This window comes from Bubalus kerabau, chromosome 15, assembly GCF_029407905.1.
Source record: "Bubalus kerabau isolate K-KA32 ecotype Philippines breed swamp buffalo chromosome 15, PCC_UOA_SB_1v2, whole genome shotgun sequence".
NCBI classification, from domain to species: Eukaryota; Metazoa; Chordata; class Mammalia; order Artiodactyla; family Bovidae; genus Bubalus; species Bubalus kerabau.
This window is the reverse complement of record NC_073638.1, coordinates 26,596,021-26,618,025: the sequence shown is the minus strand read 5'-3', so window position 1 is coordinate 26,618,025 and position 22,005 is coordinate 26,596,021.

Below are 22,005 nucleotides of genomic sequence, written 5' to 3'. Positions count from 1 at the left end.
CAGAAGCAGAAGATATTAAGAAGAGGTGGCAAGAATACACAGAAGAACTGTACAAAAAGGATCTTCACAACCCAGATAATCACGATGATGTGATCACTGACCTAGAGCCAGACATCCTGGAATGTGAAGTCAAGTGGGCCTTAGAAAGCATCACTACAAACAAAGCTAGTGGAGGTGATGGAATTCCAGTTGCGCTATTTCAAATCCTGAAAGATGATGCTGTGAAAGTGCTGCACTCAATATGCCAGCAAATTTGGAAAACTCAGCAGTGGCCACAGGACTGGAAAAGGTCAGTTTTCATTCCAATCCCAAAGAAAGGCAATGCCAAAGAATGCTCAAACTACCACACAATTGCACTCATTTCACATGCTAGTAAAGTAATGCTCAAAATTCTCCAAGCCAGACTTCAGCAATACATGAATCGTGAACTTCCAGATGTTCAAGCTGGTTTTAGAAAAGGCAGAGGAACCAGAGATCAAATTGCCAACATCTGCTGGATCATGGAAAAAGCAAGAGAGTTCCAGAAAAACATCTATTTCTGCTTTATTGACTATGCCAAAGCCTTTGACCATGTGGATCACAATAAACTGTGGAAAATTCTGAAAGAGATTGGAATATCAGACCACCTGACCTGCCTCTTGAGAAACCTGTATGCAGGTCAGGAAGCAAGAGTTAGAACTGGACATGGAACAACAGACTGGTTCCAAATAGGAAAAGGAGTATGTCAAGACTGTATATAGTCACCCTGCTTATTTAACTTCTATGCAGAGTACATCATGAGAAACGCTGGACTGGAAGAAGCACAAGCTGGAATCAAGATTGCCAGGAGAAATATCAATAACCTCAGATATGCAGATGACACCACCCTTATGGCAGAAAGTGAAGAGGAACTAAAAAGCCTCTTGATGAAAGTGACAGTGGAGACTGAAAAAGTTGGCTTAAAGCTCAACATTCAGAAAATGAAGATCATGGCACCTGGTCCCATCACTTCATGGGAAATAGATGGGGAAACACTGGAAACAGTGTCAGACTTTATTTTTCTGGGCTCCAAAATCACTACAGATGGTGACTGCAGCCATGAAATTGAAAGACGCTTACTCCTTGGAAGGAAAGTTATGACCAACCTAGATAACATATTCAAAAGCAGAGACATTACTTTGCCAACAAAGGTCCTTCTAGTCAAGGCTATGGTTTTTCCTGTGGTCATGTATGGATGTGAGAGTTGGACTGTGAAGAAGGCTGAGTGCCAAAGAATTGATGCTTTTGAACTGTGGTGTTGGAGAAGACTCTTGAGAGTCCCTTGGACTGCAAGGAGATCCAACCAGTCCATTCTGAAGGAGATCAGCCCTGGGATTTCTTTGGAAGGACTGATGCTAAAGCTGAAACTCCAGTACTTTGGCCACCTCATGCGAAGAGTTGACTCATTGGAAAAGACTCTGATGCTGGGAGGGATTGGGGGCAGGAGGAGAAGGGGACGACAGAGGATGAGATGGCTGGACGGCATCACCGACTCGATGGACGTGAGTCTGAGTGAACTCCTGGAGTTGGTGATGGACAGGGAGGCTTGGCGTGCTGCGATTCATGGGGTCGCCAAGAGTCGGACATGACTGAGTGACTGAACTGAACTGAAGTGATAGATGGGGAGGTATCATGTCTATTATCTTTACATATTCTTTGGATTTAAAGGATAAAGATAATGATGGGGTCAAAAGTGATAGAGGTTTATGAGGCTGGCTAATTGGAAGAGTAGAAATAGTGACAGAAAAATAAGGAAATGTGGCAGGGAAGCTGGGTGGGGACAGGAACTGCTCATTTAGGGGCAAGTTGAGTTTCACTTATTCATTTAGCAAATATTTATTGACTGCCTACCATATGCCAAGAACAGTGCTAGGTGGATACCAGGAAGAAGTCAGGGTGTTAAAACATTGAAGATGATAACAGAATACTCAATAAATTGTAATGATACTTCCATCTGTTAAGCTCCTACTGTAGACAATCTGTATCTGTTACTCTATCTTGTTTAGCTCTTGTTATTTAGTCGCTCAGTCGTGTCCGACTATTTGCAACTCCATTGACTGTTGCTGCCAGGCTCCTCTGTCCATGGGATTTCCAGACAAGAATACTGGAGTGGGTTGCCATTTCCTTCTCCAAGGAATGCTGCCAACCTAAGGATTGAACCCGTGGCTGTTGCCGTGTCTCCTGCATTACAGGTGGATTCTTTACTGCTGAGCCACTGGGGAAGCCCACTTTTTTTTACTTTTTAAAAATTGAGATATAATTGATGTGTAGCCTACAGATATGCAACATAGTAATTCACAATGTTTAAAGGTTATATTCCATTTATAGTTTTTATAAAATATTGACTACAATGCCTGTGTTGTACAATATATCCTTGTAGCTTATTTATTTTATGCATCGTAGTTTGGGCCTCTTATTCCCCTATGCCATCTTGTCCCTCCCCTCTTCTCTCTTACCACTGGGAACTACTATGTTGTTCTCTGTATCAGTGAGTCTGTTTCTTTTTTGTTGCGTTCACTAGTTTGTTGTATTTCTTAGATTTCACATGTAAGTAATATCACAGCATATGTTTTTCTCTGTCTGACATTTCACTTACCATAATGTGCTCTAAGTACATACATGTCGTTGCAAATTTTATTCTTCTTTATGGCTGAGTAGTTTTCGTGTGTGTGTGTGTGTATAAAACATCTTTATCCAGTCATCTGTTGGTGGACACGTAGTTTGCTCCCATATCCTGGCAATTGTAAATAATACTTCTATGGACACTGGGGTGCATGTACCTTTTGAATTAGTGTTTTGGTTTTTGGGGATATATACCCAGGTAGAATTGCTGGATGGTATGGTGGTTCTATTTTTAGTTTTTTGAGAAACCTCCATACTGTTTTCCACAGTGGCTGCAACAATCTACATTCCCACCAATGGTGCATAAGTGTTCCCTTTTCTCCACGTCCTCACCAACATTTGTTACTTGTGGTCTTTTTGATGATAGCTATTTTGCCAGATGTGAGATGATATCTCATTGTGGTTTTAATTTGCATTTTTCTGATGATTAACAATGTTGAGGATCTTTTCATGTGCCTGTTGGCCATCTGTATGTCTTCTTCGGGAAAAATGTCTATTCAGGTCTTCTGGCAGTTTGTAAAGTCAGATTCTTTGATTTCTTACAATCATCTTAAAAAGAAGATACTGTTCATTTGACTTTGCATTTGAGGAAATGAAGATTCACAGGGATCAAGTAACCATCTTAAGACCACACAGAGCAACAGCTGAATGGATAAACACAATGTCGTATATATGCACAATGGAATATTATTTAACCTTAAAAAGGAATAAAGTTTTGATACATGCTATAATGAGGATAAGCTTTGAAAACCTGATGCTGAGTAAGATAAGTGAGTGAAGTGAAGTCACTTTAGTCGTGTCTGACTCTGTGCGACCCCATAGACGGCAACCCACCAGGCTCCCCAGACACAAAAGAACAGTACAAAAGAGTGGACGTTACATACTTCCACTTTTGCTGAACTGGAAGCGGGCAAATTCACAGACACAAAGTGGATCAGAGACTACCAGGGGCAAGGGGAGAGGAATGGGAGGTTGTTGTTTAATGGGTACAGAAATTTTGTCTGGGGTCATGAAAAAGTCATTGGAAATGTACCTAATGCCACTGAATTATACATGTTAAAATGGCAAATCTTATGTTATATAAATCTTACCACAGTTAAAAAATGGCAAATGAATTACTCTAGCTATCATGTGGAGAATAGATTGTGGAGTTCCTTGCTGGGTGGGGAGAGTGGGAAGAAGCAGAAGACCAGCAGGGTTGGGGGAGAGGGTCTCACGTAGTCTTGCAGAAATGATGGTACCTTGTTGGATCAGAGTGGCACCAGCAGCGGTGGAGAGATATGGCCAAATTAAAGACCTTTCTGGAGGCAGACAGCTGACATGGCGTGTCATGCTTATAGGAGGAGACAAAAGGGGATTGTGTGTGACACGCAGGATCTTGTCTTGAGGTACAGGGTGCATTGTTGTATCAGGTTCTAATATTTTAGGGGAAAATAGCTGAAGTGTTGTCAGGAGAAAGAAGTATTGTGCTAGCTTAGTGCCACCACAGGGGCAGACGAAATTGTAAGGAGACAGGTTTGAGCTCAATATTAAAAAAAAAAAATCAACAAAGATCTTTTTAATAGTAAGAGTCATTCTGAGCATGGCAGGGGCTACTCAAGGGGTAATGGTCTCTCATTCAGGGCATGTGGGAACTGGTGCCCCCTCAGTGAGGCTGTCAAAGGGAAGATACATGTTGGATTTGGGGTGATTTTTAAGATCCTCTTCAGTCCTCAGGTTCCATCATCCCAGGTCTTTGGAGGCTTTTGAAAATGGAATTTCTGTCCCAGATGGAGACAGAAGTCAGATGACAGAAGTGGGAGGCTGGTCAGTTCAGGTTAGAATTGGAACCCATGGAACAGTTGCTTCCATCCAAGCCAGCTTCCAGCCCCACGTTCTTGTAGCCACCGCAGTGATTCCCTGACATGTCATCACAGACAACCTCCTTGGCTCAACTCATTTCCCGCTGTGCACCCATAACACACAGATTGGAGGTAACTTTGCTCCAGAGAACCAATTAGCACAGATCCAGGCTGGGTAATTACAGTTTAAGATCCTGGCAGCCGATATCCAGGGAAGATAAAGCACTGGGAAGCCATTTCGCAGCAGGTTTTGGGAGGAGCAGTGTTACAACCTTCCTTTCCTCCTCCCCTTCCTGCCCTTGGACCCCCACCCCTGCCTCTCCCAAATTTAAATGGGCCCAGAAGAAGAAGGAGATGGGATGAGATGGAAAAGACCCTGGAGTGAACAGCTGCTCCTCTCCCAGGGCCAAGCCCACTGCCTCCACTGGTCTTTCCATCGGCCCTAAGAGGTTGCTATTATCCAAAGGTGGGGAGAGGGGACCAAGTGATGGACCAAGTGACTAGGAGAGCCACAGGTTTCTAACCCAGGTGACCAGACTAGAAAGGGAACTATACACCCCATCCTGATTGATAGATTGGTGATGCCACGGGACTCTGCTAAGAGAGGCCCATGGTCCATGGTCACCTCCATGCCATCCAGAGCATTAGCATTTCTGTTCTCCTTCCCTCTCCTTCCCTTTGGACCTGTGCAGAGGCTGTTGCTGTATATGAACCTGTTTGTCTTCATCTTCCTACTCCAAGCCGCTTTCACCCACCAGGGTCTCCCGACCACCCCTCACTAGCCTCCCCACAGCCCCTTGGGGCTCCCTTTAATCCACTCTACATACTACAGCTGGAGGAACTGTGTTAATGAGCAAATCCAGTTGTGTCCTTCCCTGCTCAAAACAGCTCAATGGCTCCCCACCACCATCAGGATAATGTACAAACACAGCCTTGGTGAAGCTGATTTGTGTTTTCCTTCAGATCCTGTAAGAAACAAAACATTGCAGATACTCTTGAGATCCACTGTCTACCATCCTCTGGCCCCCTTTTTCCTTTTTGAGGTCTTCAGCTGTGAACTTTTCTTTTGTGACTTAAACTTTTACTGTTTAAATAAGCTAACAGGAACACTGACTTCTATTTTTGGTTTACAGTTGTATAAATTGTAACATATGGCTAATGGTCCATACCACCATTACAATCAGAATAGAAAGAATCTCATCACTCCTGTAGAATCTACCTTTTTACATTACATAAAATGTACCTCTTCATACGTAATGATCATACTCTTCCCTGTCTTTAAGTCCTAACGTGCACTAATCTGTTCTCCATCACTGTGGTTTTCTTTGAAAGATGGGATATCTCTGGAATCATACATATAGTATGTCACCTTCTGAGAACAGCTTCTTTCACTCAGAATTATCTTTGTGATCTACCCAAGTTGTGTGTATCAGTAGGTTTTTCTTTTCAATGACTGAGTAGTATTCCATTTCACAGATTAAAAATAGGTTTGCCTATCTACTCACCTGAGGACATGACTTCTTTTGTCTCCTGACATTTGTATGTTGTCCCTTTTGGGGACATCCCTTCCTCCCTCCGTCCTCCTCTTAGCTTCTCTAATTCCTTATTCCTCTTCAGATAGATCATACATTCCTTCCCTAGGCAGATCGCTCAGAATCCAGACAGAATTAGGTTCCCCACGTGGTCCTTTCTCCAGTGAACACGTTGCTCACACCTGAAGGTAGTTTTTGGTGAAATTGCCAGCATTCTCTGCCATCTGTAAAGCTTCATGAAGGCAAGGGCTGAAGACATGCCTTCAGCATGTTATGTTTCCTATTATATAATGCATATAATGTTTTATATGCATTATATATTTTATAATGTTTATCAATGTTTATTAATGTTTTATAATGTTTATTAATATATAAAACATTTATTAATGTTTTCTATATTATAAGCATATAATGTTTCCTATTATATGTCTATCACCTGGCAGGTCCTAATAAATACTTGCTAAATTAATGAATATTATTTTCATTTATAACCCTTGGACCTAATATTATAGTAAGCATTCAGTAAATCACAAAGGATGTATGAAAAGCTAAGGAAAAAAAATGTGTGTGGCTGTCCATCTCTCAATGGATACTTATCTTTATTTTGCTTTTGTCTACACTAGTCTGACCCCTTTGCCAAACTTTCATAGTAATCTGAACCACCTGTCTTTTTTTTTTAATGTTACAAAAATTGATGATACACCACAGCAAGAAACAAAGATAGATAAATGGTTGGGATAAAGCGAAGATGAGGAGAAAAAAAAAAAATGAGACTGAGGAAAAGCTAGAACTCAGAAATTCATGCCCTAAGGACTGAGCTTCCTAACAACCAAAGACAAAAAGAAAGCCAAAAATTCATTGGTGATGAATTTTGCATTGTCCGTTAGTCAGAATTAGACCAGTTTCCCTGGAGAAGCTGAAACTGAGGATTTCCCATATGGGACTTCAAAAAGGAACGAGAAATCACACAGGCAATTTAAAAAAATACCCTTCTCCCATTAAATATAATAGCTAGACTCAAAGCTTTTTCTTCAAGCGTTGCTTCGGTGCTAACGTCAAACCTTATGACTAAACACAAGTCAATAAATCTGCTTCCACAAGGAGCCAAAGCCATTTGGTCCAGAAATGCAGTTCTTGGATCGTCTAACTTGATCCAGGGATAAAATCTAGAGTATCTAGAGGAGTAGCTGGGCAGCATGTCCTTCAGATAATCTCACATGATGATTATTTCTTGCACTGGGCTCTTCATAACAGCCAGCAGCAGACGATTCAAGTTTGTTTCCCAGGGAAGGTGCAGAGTGTTGGCATTCTGTGTTGTCAACACAGGTAGCATACCTCCTTCAGAAATCAACCAAGTAGGCGGCAGAATTGGCATTCTCCTAGGAAATCAAGCATCCTAACCAAGGCTTTTGCCTGATCAGACTGCTGTCTCTCCCACCACACTCAGATGGACCACAAATACAATAATGTCATGGAAGAGAAACTGTGATCCCCCCGCCCCATCCCATGCCCCAGGTACAGACAATACCAGGAAGAGCCATGTGAAAATGTGCCTCAGTTTCAGGAGGGCTTGAAAAAGATGACATTAAGACAATCCCAGATTGTAGTTGTTCAGTCTTTAAATCATGTCCAACTCTTTGCTACCCCATGGACTGTAGCCCTCCAGGCTCCTCTGTTCATGGAATTTTCCAAGCAAGAATACTGGAGTGGGTTGCCATTTCTTTCTCCAGGGATCAAACCCATGCCTCCTACACTGGCAGGCAGATTCTTTACCACTGAGCCACTATGGAAGCCCAATACCAGATCCTGGGATTTACTCTGAAGAGGATGAGAGTATCAGTTAACATTTGAATACAGGATTCTTTGTCATTGACACAGTCTTTGCATCTGATGCTCATAAATGCAAGGCAGAAGTGAGTAGGCTGGGCATGGCTCACTATTATTCCCAACTGATAGATGACAAAAAGATATTTGGGAGCTTATATGAGTTGCCAGAAGTTGTTCAGCATAAGGTGCCAGAACCAATACTTCAGCTTTTCTGGACTCAAATTTTGTGCTCTTTGCCTTTCTCATTTAGTATATTAACATACTAGAAGGCTGTATGCAAATGTAGTGGAATGATTTCCTAGAATAATATCATAGAGACGCAACCTTTATCTTTAGATCAAGAAGAAGGCATTTCCAACTATAATAAAAGGGATTTGGGTTAGACATGAGGAAGGTATTTCTGCCAGGGAGAGTTATAAGTCATAAGAACAGGCCAGGGAGGGAGACTCTGGAATTTTCTTACTCATAACCTTTAAAAATGTGAATGGTGCTCTCAGTCTGGGAATGATTTGGAGGGCTGTTCTATGCAGAGAGCCCATGTCTGCCTTGAACTTATCACCTCCTATTCTGTCCTTCCATACCAGAGCCTGGGCTTCTGAGAGTCTCAGCCTGAGGCACTTGCCATTCATAGAATCAATCTTTTTGTTTGTTTAGTCACTAAGTCATGTCCAACTCTTTGTGACCCCATGGACTGTAGCCCACCAGGCTCTGTCCATGGGATTTCCCAGGCAAGAATACTGGAGTGGGTTGCCATTTCTTTCTCCAGGGGATCTTCCTGACCCAGGGATCGAACCCACGTCTCCTCCATCGGCAGGTGGATTCTTTACCACTGAGCCACCAGGGAAGGCCTGAAATCATCCATTCAACAATATTTGTTCCGCTGGACCAGAGCTGGGTCTGAGTCTCAGCAGGAGATGTTTTCAGTGCACGTCTTTCAGATGAAGACGTTGCAGTGGAAGGACTCCTTACAGAGATGTGAGCTTCAGGAACCCCCAAAGCTTGGCTCCGAGACCAGAAACAGCAGGCCAGCCGGCAGTGGTAGAGCTGCTGAGTGCAGCTTGGGAGCCTGGAATCACAGGGGAGAGGCTGTCTGGTGGGAGCCACAGTGTGGAGGGACGAACCTTCCAGATCCCTGGTGTCAAAGGGAAAGAATGCCCTGCCTTCTGATCTCTCTCTGGTGCCCACATTGGCCACAACACAGCCAGGAGCTGGACATCAAGAGAATCTGGGAGGTATAATGCCCAGAGATCAGTCTCCTGAGGCCAGAGCTGGGCAGAGAAGGGACCAGAGAGGGGCAGGAGTTCCTGGAGACCAGCCAGCATAGTGGGAGCAAGGTCAACAAAATCTCTGCCTTCCTCTCGCTTTCATTCTGCAGGAAGACAGACACCGGATACACCAAAAACCCCCACATGAAACCAAAAAACGGTTATGACCCAGTCACACTGAGTAGTATGAGAAAAACAGAGCAGGTGGAGATTTAGAAGTGGAAGGGGGCCTGTTTTAAACAGAATGACGCAGGGAGGAGGTGCGGGAAGAGGGGTGCTCTGAGGAGGTGACATCATGCAGAGGCCTAAATAAGGGGATAAACTGGGCCTGGTCCCCATGGAAGGGCCTGGAAGCCCCATTCCAGGGGGACAGAGTACATCACTTGGGAAAGCAAGGTGGACCCCGAGGAAGGCAGGTTCTCCGCGTGTCCTGCATGTCTGAAGGCAGAGCTGTGCTCAGGCACATCCCCCAACCCCTAAGAGCCACCCAGAGCCCTGCTCACAAAGGCAGAGGTGCCCCAGCCAGGGCGCCTGGGGTCCCCGCAGCCCAGGGCCTCCCCCTCAGCGGGGCCCGGAAGGCTGAGTCACCACCATGGCAACCGTTCCTTGTAAATAGGCGAAGGCGGGTTTTGGGGCTCACTTGGTGAGAGACCAGGTGCTAGGCAGTGACCCAGAAAATGTTTCAGACTCCTGTAGCTTCTCCCCAAGAGTGTGAAGAAAGTGGCAGCTGGTAGCCAGGTGGCCGGGCACCCACGCGCGGCTGTGGCCATCCTCCACGCTGGTCCTGGGGCCTGGAGTCGGCTATAATTAGGACTGAGAGACTCAGCCACCTCCCCCTCATGCAGACACTGTCTCTCTCTCTCACACACACACTCCTAGAAACACAGGGTTCCATGAAGGCAGCAGCGACGCTGAACTCATGAGCACTGGTGAGTTTGGGAAGGCTTCTTGGAAGAAGCCACAGTTCAGCTGAGACCAGAAGGCAGAGTAGTTGTTTCAGCTCAGCAAAGAGAAGGCGAGACTACATTCCAGGCACAGGGAGCACTGCGCCAAGGCCCGGGGGTAAGAGAGAGAGAGATGAAGGGGGGAGAGTGGTGGGTGGGCAGGCTGGTGCACTGGAATGGAGAGAAATTCAGATTGACCGGAGCAAAAATGGGGGGAGACCCACCTACACGGAGTTAGCAGGCAGCCTGGGGTGTCCGAGGTCTCCCTCTGCCCCGTCCTGTGATCTCCTGGCTGGAAAGAGGAAAATCAGCTTCCTGTTTTTGGAGTGCTTTGCCATTTGGGAAACGTTTCTATACCCGTTTTTCGCCAGTTATGACAAGACGCTGATCTGGGGCTGTGAACACAGCTGAGGGCAGAGGCTCAGTGATGCCCAGTGACTAGTTTCAAGGCCAGGGCTAGGGGCTGGGATTTGAACACATATTTTCTGACACCTGGTGTGATACTCAGCTCCCTTTGAGGTGGGTGTGCAGATGCCCTGGCCTGGCACCCAAGGTATTAGCACCATCTGTGTTTCCTCAGTTACCCACCTGAAGCCTGGACCCTGTTAGAGTTGGGATCTAACCCCCCGGCTAGCCGTGGGCTCATGGGCACACGCATGTGTGTGTGCAGCACACTCAGCCTCCAGGGAGTGCCCAGAACCGGGTTCTGTGGCTGAAGCTTTGGTCCAAGGCCCACCCTGCTCATCCACGTAGCAAGGGCTTCCTGTGCTCATTTCAGGGTGCTTCTACGCCTTTGAAAATGACAAGAGGTTGCACGCCCTCAAGTGTGAACATTTGTTTTGTTGCGGTTTTGCTGTCTTGGGTTCCCAGCCTCACCCAGCTGCCTCCTTCTCTGCCATCCTTCAGTGCCCTTTGCTTACACTGTCATCTCATCTCCCATCTTCCATCCTTTCTTGCTCTGGGGCTCTATTCTCTGTCCTGGGCTTTCTGTCCTTCTCAGGCTCTACCTCCCTTTCCAGAAGCTTCCCCTGGTTGCTTGGCAGCCCCAGCCTCTCTATTCCTGCTACTCCTTCCCTTGGCCTCCATCCCCCTCCCAGCCATGCTTTCCTTTCTCAGCAGCCCCTCCCTGGAGAGAGGAACCCCAGGCCCCAAAGGAGCTGCCTGGAAGGCGTGGCCTGGCTTCTCAGATCCTTGCCTTGGGGAGCCATGGGGGTCTGAACAGGTAGGGAGGAGTAGGGAGAGAGGAGATTCTGAGACTCCGAAGGGAGGAAAGAGCAGCTATTAGTCACCAGGGGGAGAAAAAGAAAAGGAATTGGTCAGACAGCAGGTGGCCCAGGAAAGCTCACACAGCCCAAATCAGCCTTGAATTTAATAAGGGACAGGAATTAGAGTCGGCAGGGAAACTCTATGTTGCTGGCCCAGCTTCTTCGCTCCCTGCTCCAGCCCCAGGGTGGAGAGAAAGGTGAGCAGACAGGAACCTGGGGTGGATGCCTAATCGCGTCTTTAGAAGCTGAGGGGAAGATAACAGGAGGCAGAGAGAAGAAGATGTAGCCAAGAGAAAAAGGGACAAATAGCATCCTCAGGGGCTCCAAATATCTCTTATGCATCCCAATGAAATGACATAGCGCAGGGGCCTTTATAGCTGAGAGTGCTTGTCCCTGCCCCCCCTTTCCCCTTTCTCATAGTCTGCTTGTCACATGACCGAATATTAGTTAAGAATTCAGTTGGAACCTGCAGGTACTGGACTCCGGGTGGGTCCTGGAATCAGAGATGAGTAATGCTTGGTCCATGCCTTCAAGATGTTCACAGGCTACTGAGAGATCAAGGCGCCCGCCAAGGATGCCCTAGTCGACAAGTACAGTGAAAGCTCTAAGTGCAGAGTCCAGGGCTGGCTGGGCTCTTAGAGGGCTCGGAGGGCTTCATGGAGCCTGGCTTCAGATCCAGAAGACAAGGCAGAGTTAGCCAGACAGGGAGAGAGAAGAAGGGTAATCCCAGTAGAAGGAAGAGCATTGTTCAGAGCCCCAGAGTCACTAATGGGCATCGTGCATTTAGGGGAAAATGAGGGATATGGGAGCAGAAGGGATACTAGGAAAGGCCGGCGGCTGATGCTCTCTCTGGGGCCCCAGTCAACAGGTGGCAGGAAGTTCAAGTAGCTTCCAGGCTTCTGAGATAAAGGAGTCACATCCATCCCCCTACATAGCTCAATGTGACTAAGCTGCACCACCCAGGGTAAGGTTCTAGAGTAGCGTAAGGGGACCAGGAGGCCTCTGCTTAAGAGGCTTTAGAGTGAGCCTGGATTTTTGGTTAGCTTCATTTTGCGGGAGCTGACAGAAGTAGTACATCTCATTCTAACCCCGTCTTTGCTTCTTTTTCTAGTTCTGGAAGATCTTCAGCAATTCCATCTCTTCCTCCTGGGGTAAAGCTCATCTCCATTCAACTATAACAGCCATTCCACTACAACAGCCTCAGGCCAGAGGCCATGGTTCCCTCCCTCCCTGCCCCACCCCCACCCTATGGCAGAAATAAGAGACCCGAGGAATCCCAAAATGAATCAGGACAGGACAACTTTAGAAAAGATTTTCTTGATGTCACTGCATACAATTTAGAGAACAATTTGTAAAAATGTATCAAGAGTCTGCTTAAAATCCATTACTGACTTCTCCCTACCTTGAGGGTAAAATACAAACTCCTTGGCATAGTACAGGCTGCCTATCTGTTCGGTCTCCTGTCCCCTCATTAGCTCCTGGGAACCGTCTCCATGCCGGTACCTACACCCCAGCATTATCAAGCCACCAGTAAGTCCTAGAATGCATTTTCTCATGTCATCATCATTTGGATCTTGCTGTTTCCCCTATTCAGAATGTCCACCCCCAGCCTGTCCACCAGGTTGACATTTCCTAAGAGTTCCAAGTAATTTGCAAGTAAATTCCACCCTGACCAGGCCCTTCTTTCTCAGCACTTAAAAGTCTTTCCCCAGGGTCCCGTAGGTCTGTTTCTATCACAATGGTAGCATGTATCCAACTGTATCACTTAAGTGATTGTCTTCCCTCTTGCCTGTGACCCCCAGGATGGCAGACACTGGCTCCTTCTTTCACCTTTGGATCCTCAGTGCGTGGCACAGTCTCTGGCCCATAGTCCCTGTTCAATAAATATTTGGTGAAAGAAAGGATAAGCCTTAAAATTATTCTATCCCATGACCTAGTAATCTCACTTGTAGGAATTTAACCTCAGGAAATATTACAAAAGAAGGAACAAGAAATGTGCACATAGGTATTCACTGCAGGATTGTCTTTATTAGTAGAAAACTGGAAGCAATCTAAATGTCAGTCATACGGAATTGTTAACACATTATTGACAGAGGGATTTTCACAGAAACTAACACCTGTGACCCTAATACGTCTCTGGTCAATAATGTGTTAACTGAGTTATAGACTATTCTACTGCCATTAAAAAACTAACTGGAGACAATGTGACAACATAGAAAATGTTTGCGGCATAATCTATAGTTTTAAAAAAAAGGTATACAAATTTGTATGTTCACTCTGATTATAATTATGTAAAATTATAAGCAAGGACTAAAAGAGAATATATAAAAAGAAAATTAGTTGTTGGACTGGCTTTAGTCAACAGGAGCAATTTATTTTCCTTCCTGAAAATTCCTTTTTAATGCTGTTATGATAATATTTATGTGCTGAATGGAAACAGCGATTTAGCCCATGAGCCAGGCAATCCAGGGGTCTGTCTCTATGAGGGGTTTTGGGGAATATATAGTCATTTTATACATCAGTTTTAAAAAAGTTATAGATAGACCCAAACACTTTGGCTTGTCCCTGTGAACCATAATGTATTCAAATGTTCTTAAAGCTTCTTGTGTTTCCAGCTGATGATCTTAAAGATTGGGGTTTTATCTACTTTTAGCATCTTCCTTCCCAGGCCAATAAAGCCTAATCTCTGGGGAGTCTTTTTGGGTGCTTCCCATTACCACCCTCATCCCTTTCATCATTTTATAACTATTTCCTGGATCTTTCTATTCTTTATTGTAGTATTTGCATATTAGCTATTTGCCAAATGCTTACCAAGTGCAAGGTAGGGCGACTGATCATTCCCATTTGCCTGGTACTCTCTTGGCTTTAACTGAAAGTCCATTGTCCTAGGAAACCATTCAGTCCCTGGCAAATCAGGATGGTTGGTCACCTTATTACCAGGCTCCACTTGTTATATACTGCAGTGAAATTTGTGAATCAGATGGACAAGCTCTTTCCCTCAAGGAGCTTACACCCTGTAAAGTGAGAATGACCAAAAAGGCAACTTGAGCATGCTGTTAAAAGATTGGCACCAACTACCATGAATGCACAGAATACAAAACAATGATTGGTGTGTGTGCGTGAGTGTGTGTGTGTTTGGGGCAGAGGATGGTCTCTAGAAAGTGAAACTGTTAGTCAGTCATGTCTGACTCTTTGCTACCCCATGGACTACAGCCCACCAGGCTCTTCTGTTCATGTGGTCACCCACCTACAGCCAGATGTCCTGGATTGTGAAGCCAAGTGGGCCTTGGAAGTGTTACTATGAATAAAGCTAGTGGGGTTGATAAAAGTCCAGCTGAGCTATTTCAAATCCTAAAAGACAATGCTGTTAAAGTGCTGCACTCAATATGCCAGAGAATTTGGAAAACTCAACAGTGGCCACAAGACTGGAAAAAATCAGTTTTCATTTCAGTCCCAAAGAAAGGTGATGCTAATGAATGTTCAAATTACCATACAGTTGCCCTCATTTCACATGCCAAGGTAACGCTCAAAATCCTTCAAGCTAGACTTCAGCAGTATGTGAACTGAGAACTACGTGTACAAGCTGAGTTTATAAAAGGCAGAGATCAAATTGCCAACATCTGTTGGATCATAGGAAAAGAAAGGGAATTTCAGAAAAGCATCTACTTCTGCTTCACTGACTATGCTAAAGTCTTTGACTGTGTGAATCACAACAAACTGTGTAAAGTTCTTAAAGTGATGGGAATACCAGACCAGTTTACCTGTCTTCTGAGAAATCCATATGCAGGCCAAGAAGCAATAGTTAGAACTGGACAGGGAATAGCAGACTGGTTCAAAATTGAGAAAGGAATACATCAAGGCTGTATATTGTCACCCTGCTTATTTAACTTATATGCAGGATACATCATGCGAAATGCTGGGTTGGATGAATCACAAGATAGAGTCAAGATTGCTGGGAGAAATATCAACAACCTCAGATATGCAGATGATAGCACTCTAATGGCAGAAAGTGAACAGGAACTAAAGAGTCTCTTGACGAGGGTGAAAGAGGAGAGGGAAGAAACTGTCTTAAAATGCAACATTCAAATAATTAAGATCATGGCATCCAGTCCCATTACTTCAGGGCAAATAGATGGGGGAAAAGTGGAAACAGTGACAGACTATTTTCCTGTGCTCCAAAATCACTGTGTACAATGATTGCAGTCAGGAAATTAAGACGATTTTACTCCTTAGAAGAAAAGCTATGACAAACTTAGTGTATTAAAAAGCAGAGACATCATTTGCTGACAAAGGTCCATATAGCCAAAGCTATGGTTTTTCCAGTAGTCAAGTATGGATGTGAGAGTTGGACTATAAAAAAGCCAAAGAATTGATGCTTTCAAACTGTGATGCTGGAGTAGACTCTTGAGAGTTCCTGGGACAGCAAGGGGATCAAACCAGTCAATCCTAAAGGAAATCAATCCTGAATACTCATTGGAAGGACTGATGCTGAAGCTGAAGCTCCAAAACTTAGGCCTCCTGATGTGAAGAGCTAACTCATTGAAATAGACCCTGATACTGGGAAAGATCGAAGGCAGGAGGAGAAGGGGGTGACAGAGGATGAGATGGTTGAATGGCATCACGGACTCAATGGATATGAGTTTGGACAAATTCCGGGAGATAGTGAAGGACAGGGAAACCTGGCATGCTTTGGTCCATGGGGTCACAAAGAGCCGGACACAACTGAATGGCTGAACAGCAGCAACAATGGTCTGTAGATGAATTGTGTTTGAGCTGGGCAGTGGAATGGTAGGAGTTCTCCTAGTAGATAAGGGGGCTTGCTCACAGCCACCTTTTGGTGTCTCGTTCAGTCTTGCGTGGCAATCTGTATGGCTGCACATTCCATTCTTCAAGGGAAGATTCTGTTCCTGCTTGGTTTCCAGCACCCTTCTTTGTATAAGCCAGCGGTTGGCCTTTTCCGTCATCTGCTCACTGAGGTCTAGTCTTCTTGGAAGGGGAAGAGTCCAGGTATTAACCCCTGTCTCTGGTCACATTTGCTAGCTAGGCATACCTTACCTGAGAATTAAATCTGAGTGCTTTTTCCTCGCCAGGCTCTATGCTTTTTCATACCAAAGCACATGCCTTGGGGTACCCTCTCCTGGGCTGGCCAGCTCTCTATGATATCTAGCTTCAAGGACATATGGGATCAGGGACAGGGCATGTTACAGACTGAATTGTGTCCATATATGTCCATACACGTATTTGGAGAGAGGGCTTAGTTAGTGTTAGTCGTTCAGTTGTGTCTGACTCTTTGTGACTCCATGGACTGTAGCCCACCAGGTTCCTCTGTCCATGGAATTTTCCAGGCAAGAATACTGGAGTGGGTAGCCATTCTCTTCTCCAGGGGATCCTCCCAACGCAGGGATTGAACCCGGGTCTCCCGCATTGCAGGCATATTCTTTATTGTCTGAGCTACCAGAGAGGGCTTATGGAAAGGTAAATGGAGGTTAAGTGAGGTCATAGATATGAGTCCCCAATCCCATAGGACTAGCATCCTTAAGAAGAGGATGAGATATCAGAAATCCCTTTCTTTCTTCCTGTGAGCTCACAGAGAAAAAGCCCCCTGAGGACGCAGGGAAAAGGTGGCTGTCTGCCAGCCAGGAATAGCCCTGACCAGGACTTGAACTTGCCAGCAGCTTGATATTGGACTCTCGTCTCCAGAATTGTGGGAAGATAAACTTCTGTTGCTTAGGCACCCAGCCAGTGGGAGTTTATTCCAGCAGCCCAAGATGACTGATACAAGGATGCTTTAATATTTCTCAGGCCAGGGTCTGCTCTCCCCAGCTAAACTGCAGCACCGAGGAGCAGAGATTCAGTCTTAGACCTATGGGTCTGCATGGGACTTTCATATGGGGCCAGGATAGCTCAGTTGGTAAAGAATCCTCCTGTAATGCAGAAGACCCTGGTTCGATTCCTGGGTCAGGAAGATATGCTGGAGAAAGGATAGGCTACCCACTCCAGTATCCTGGGGCTTCCCTTATGGCTCAGCTGGTAAAGAATCTGCCTGCAATGAGGGAGACCTGGATTCAATCCCTGGTTTGGGAAGATCCCCTGGAGAAGGGAAAGGCTATCCACTCCAGTATTCTGGCCTAGAGAATTCCATGGACTGTATAGTCCATGGGGTCACAAAGAGTTGGACACGACTGAGCGACTTTCACTTCCTAAGCATGGAGTAGGTGAACAAGAAAGATCTGTTCATTTCTTGAGAAGAGAAACTATGTGAGGAGACCTCCAGTGGCAGGAGGAGGAGCGGAGGGTCTTCAGACAAGACCATCAAAAGTGTGGAGAAGGGAGCCCATTATGGTCACTCTCCCCCTCCCCTTAGACATCTTTCTCCCCCAGGAGTGAAGGCAAACTTTGTACTTTAAAGGTGTCTAGGGCTTCCCAGGTGGTGCTAGAATTCACTTGCCAGTGCAGAAGACATAGAGATGTGGGTTTGATCCCTGGGTTGGGAAGATCCCCTGGAGGAGGGCCTGGCTACCCTCTCCAGTATTCTTGCCTGGAGAATCCCCTGGACAGAGGAGCTTAGTGGGCTACAATCCATGGGGTCGCAACGTAGGACACAACTGAAGTGACTGAGCATGCACACAAGCAAGCATTTGTGATTGGAGGCAGGAGTCTGGAGACCTCCCCTGTTCTAGAATCCTGAGGTCATTTGACCCTCGCAGCCAAGCTTGGGCATAAGAACCCTGCATTATCCCCATTTTACAGGTGAGAAAACTGAGACTCCAAGACCAAGTGCCCTGTCCAAGTTCACACAACATTGAACGGACCATGACCACATCTACAGGTCTGTTTCCCTCTCAAGCCTGTGACCTTTCTGTCTGGTTCCCCAGGAATCATGACCCCACTACCTGGATCAGTCTAACCCAGGCAGGCCCTCTGATCAGCTCCCACCCGAGTGCTTCTCATTCCCGCCCTGCTGGTCGGGGAGCAAGTTTCCCAGGGCGAGAAGCAAGCCCGGAGCTATTCATCCGACAATTGCTCCTTTCAGTCCAGATTTGTTTTTTGATTTGTTTTCTGTTTGTCTTTTCTTCTGGGGAGGGAGAGAGGCATGGGGGAGCCTCAGCCTTTTCTGAGAACTCTGTGTTTATTTCTCCTTCTGTTGTGTGGGGATTTTAAATGATGAGGCTTTGATTTTTTCTGCCTCCTTGGGAGATGTGCGCGATTTTTTAAAAACACACTGGCTCTGGTACAATATTGCTGCCCGTTTTTGCCTGCCGTGGAGCCCACAGGTCTCAAAACCCCATCTCTGACTGTTTGTGTTCCCTCTCCCACATTGCATGGGGCATGTGAAACTGTATTCTGTGTTTTGCTGATGGAGAGAGAGAGAGAGAGAGGGGCCAGATAAAGAGGGCAACTCTGGAGAGTGTCTTGGTTAGTTTTTGTTGGAGCAACTCTGCTTGATCATCCAAGCCTGTCCTCATGGCACCGAGAGACTCCTTATTATGGCTGTTTAGTTGCTAAGTTGTGTCCAACTTTTTGCAACCCCGTGGACTGCAGCATGCCAGACTTTCCTATCCTTCACTATCTCCCCAAGTTTGCACAAATTCATGTCCACTGAGTCAGTGATGTTATCTAACCATTTCATCCTTACGGGGACACAAGAAAGTGAAATGAAGTGAAAGTTGCTCAGTCGTGTCCGACTCTTTGTGATCCCATGGACTGTGGCCTGCCCACCTTCTCTGTCCATGGAATTCTCCAGGCCACAAAACTGGAGTGGGTAGTTGTTCCCTTCTCCAGGGTATCTTCCCAACCCAGGGATCAAACCCAGTTCTCTAGCATTGCAAGCGGATGCTTTACCCTCTGAGCCACCAGGGAAGCATAAGACGGGGTGGGCAAACAGGCATTCGTTTGTGGTCAGGAACATACATTTATGGAAGCAGATGCTGAACACAATTACATGAGTGCTCAAGCATGTCAAGTAAGGAGACATATGTCAGTTGTATGTACTTGGCATCCAGGAGTGTGGCACATCTGGGCGAGACGTTGGGTATGAGGACCTCCATGGACCATATTCTTGCCAGTGAGCAAGAATACACACGTGGACATGTCAGGTAAAACTGTAAGAGTGTTAACATGCTATGGAGCACAAATAAAGCAGCAGGAGACCCACGTACAAGTCCCCAGCTGACCTCTGACTATAGTAGTCCCATATTTTTAAGCATATATAGGAGTGTGCAATGGCACCCCACTCCAGTACTCTTGCCTGGAAAATCCCATGGATGGAGGAGCCTGGTAGGCTGCAGTCCATGGGATCGCGAAGAGTCGGACACGACCGAGCGACTTCACTTTCACTTTTCAGTTTCACGCATTGAAGAAGGAAATGGCAACCCACTCCAGTGTTCTTGCCCGTCCTCCAGGGATGGGGGAGCCTGGTGGGCTGCCGTCTATGGGGTTGCACAGAGTCGGACACAACTGAAGCAACTTAGCAGCAGTAGGAGTGTGCAAAGGATGCTTGTGTCTCTGCGTGAGCACCCCAGGGTGTATCTTTGTGTCTGGCACACATTTGTATGTTCCTGAGTGTGCCTGGGGCTCCAGGAGCACATATTTATTGGGAACCCAGAAAAAGAAGGATCTGTGTATGCGTGTGAAAATTTCAGGGTGCTTGTGTGTGGTGCCGTCGTGCATTGGGGCTTGCTGTGTTCACAACCCCAAGAATTTAAAACAGCAACAATAATGACAAAGAGGGATGGAAAACAGCAAACACTGCATCCAGTTTGGAGCCTCAGGAGCAGGCCCCATGCCGGCTACAATTCCGGCGGTGTCCGTTACCATGACTATCACTAAAATGATGCTGCTGGTACCTCTGTTTGTTTTTAAGTCTCCATCTCTGCGACATCCCCTTCTGAAACTCAAATCCCATTCCCTTGGCACTTCCTTCCCTTTAGATCAGGGGATGAGAGTCTGTTTCCTTCCCAGTCTACAGTCAGAATGTAGGAGGAAATCAGCCTCCCTAAATTCCAGGTACGTTTGAGAGTGGCTCAGGACCCTAGCGGGAAACCAGAGCACCCAGGGAAGATGCATGACCTCCTGCTTGTCTCCTTGTCTGATCTTCTGGCTCAGCCTCTGATTAACTGGCTGCCAGGGTCTGGGAGGGGGAGGCTAAGGATAAGACCTGGAGTGGAAATTGCAGATTCCCAAGAACTGCCCCACCAGCCCAGGCTGGAAAGCTCTGGAGACAACAGACCGTGGTCCCCGGCTGCATCAGGCAGAGGCCTTCATGCTACCTCATACAGCACTCTTGGCCCCTTGCCCAGACTGTGAGTGAGTGAGGGGCAGGCTGGAGGACCTGGGAACTGCCAAGAGAGAGCAGAAAGACGGGCCCAGCTGTGGCTGCTGGTATCTGCTCAGGTGTTCTGTTGTGTTAGTTCTTTTCTTTAAAGGCAGGGTCAGTGAGGTCCAAGCCACGGGTCCCTTTGTCCATCAGCTAGTCAACTTCAGGTATCCCAAGCCTCTTGATGAACCTGCAGCTGCAGCCTTTAGGTGGGAGGGGCATAAGTAATGCCAACAAGCGAAGGGCATATGCTGGTCACCTCCACCAGAGGGGAAGAGCATGCCTCTGGCTTCTGCATCAGACCAGGCCTGGGGGACAGCTGCTGTGTCCTTTCAGTCTATACCCATCCCTGTCTCCCCCAGGATAAAGCCCCGCACTGGATTCTGGTTAAGCAGGTGCTCAGGAAATGCACACTGAACTGGCCTGGGAACCCTCAAACCTGAGTGTCCCCACAAAGGACCCTAACGATAATGCAGACAATGTTTCTCATTGTCTCAGCGTTGCTTTCTTCAACTAAAAAACGAGGAGCTTAGATTGAATTATCTCTACACTTCCAGCACTGACATTTCATGATTCTATTAGCTAATTGAATTGGACGGACAGTATAGAGAATGTTGAACAACAGGTCATTTTTCTTTGAACATTGACCGGATCCCTGGGCGGTGTCATTGTCAGGTCAGCATAAAGCCAGATGTGAAATAATTTTACCTTCTCTTTCCGAAGTGAGCAGGTTCATCGAATCTGTTCTGAAACCTGTGGGAAGGCAACTGGGAGGTATGCTGCCTATGCTGTTACGAGTTTCTTGTGGTTAGGATACTTTGGACACCAGCCGGCCCTTTAAGCTAAGGAGCCCACGAGAGATCCCTTCATTTGTAATGTCAGGACCGTCTGCTGCTTTGGGGAGTAAAAGTCAAGGAAAAGAAAAGATCTGAGTTTGAGAAGCAGATCCACGCTCCTCCAACAGAAATAACATGGAGGAGCCTTTATGGAGCCAAAGGCTATAGAGGCTGGAATTCTTTCTCCAACTTCTGACTTCTTGGGTCACCCACCCTCTTTTTTTAAATTTTTTAAAATTTATTGTCTTTGTTGCCTTGCACGGGCTTTCTCTCATTGCAGCATGGAGGTGCTGGCTTCTCACTGCGGTGGCTTCTCTTACTGTGGAGAATGGGCTCTAGAGCGCTCAGTAGTCGTGGCACATGGGCTTAGTCACTCTGCGGCATATGGGATCTCTCTGGACCATGGATAGAACCCATGTCTCCTGCATTGGCAGGCAGATTCTTATCCCCTCCCCCACTAGGGGAGCCCACCGACCCTCTTGATAATCTTTTATTGCTAACTGTTAAGAGTTACAGGTTAAATGTGTCACCTTAAAATG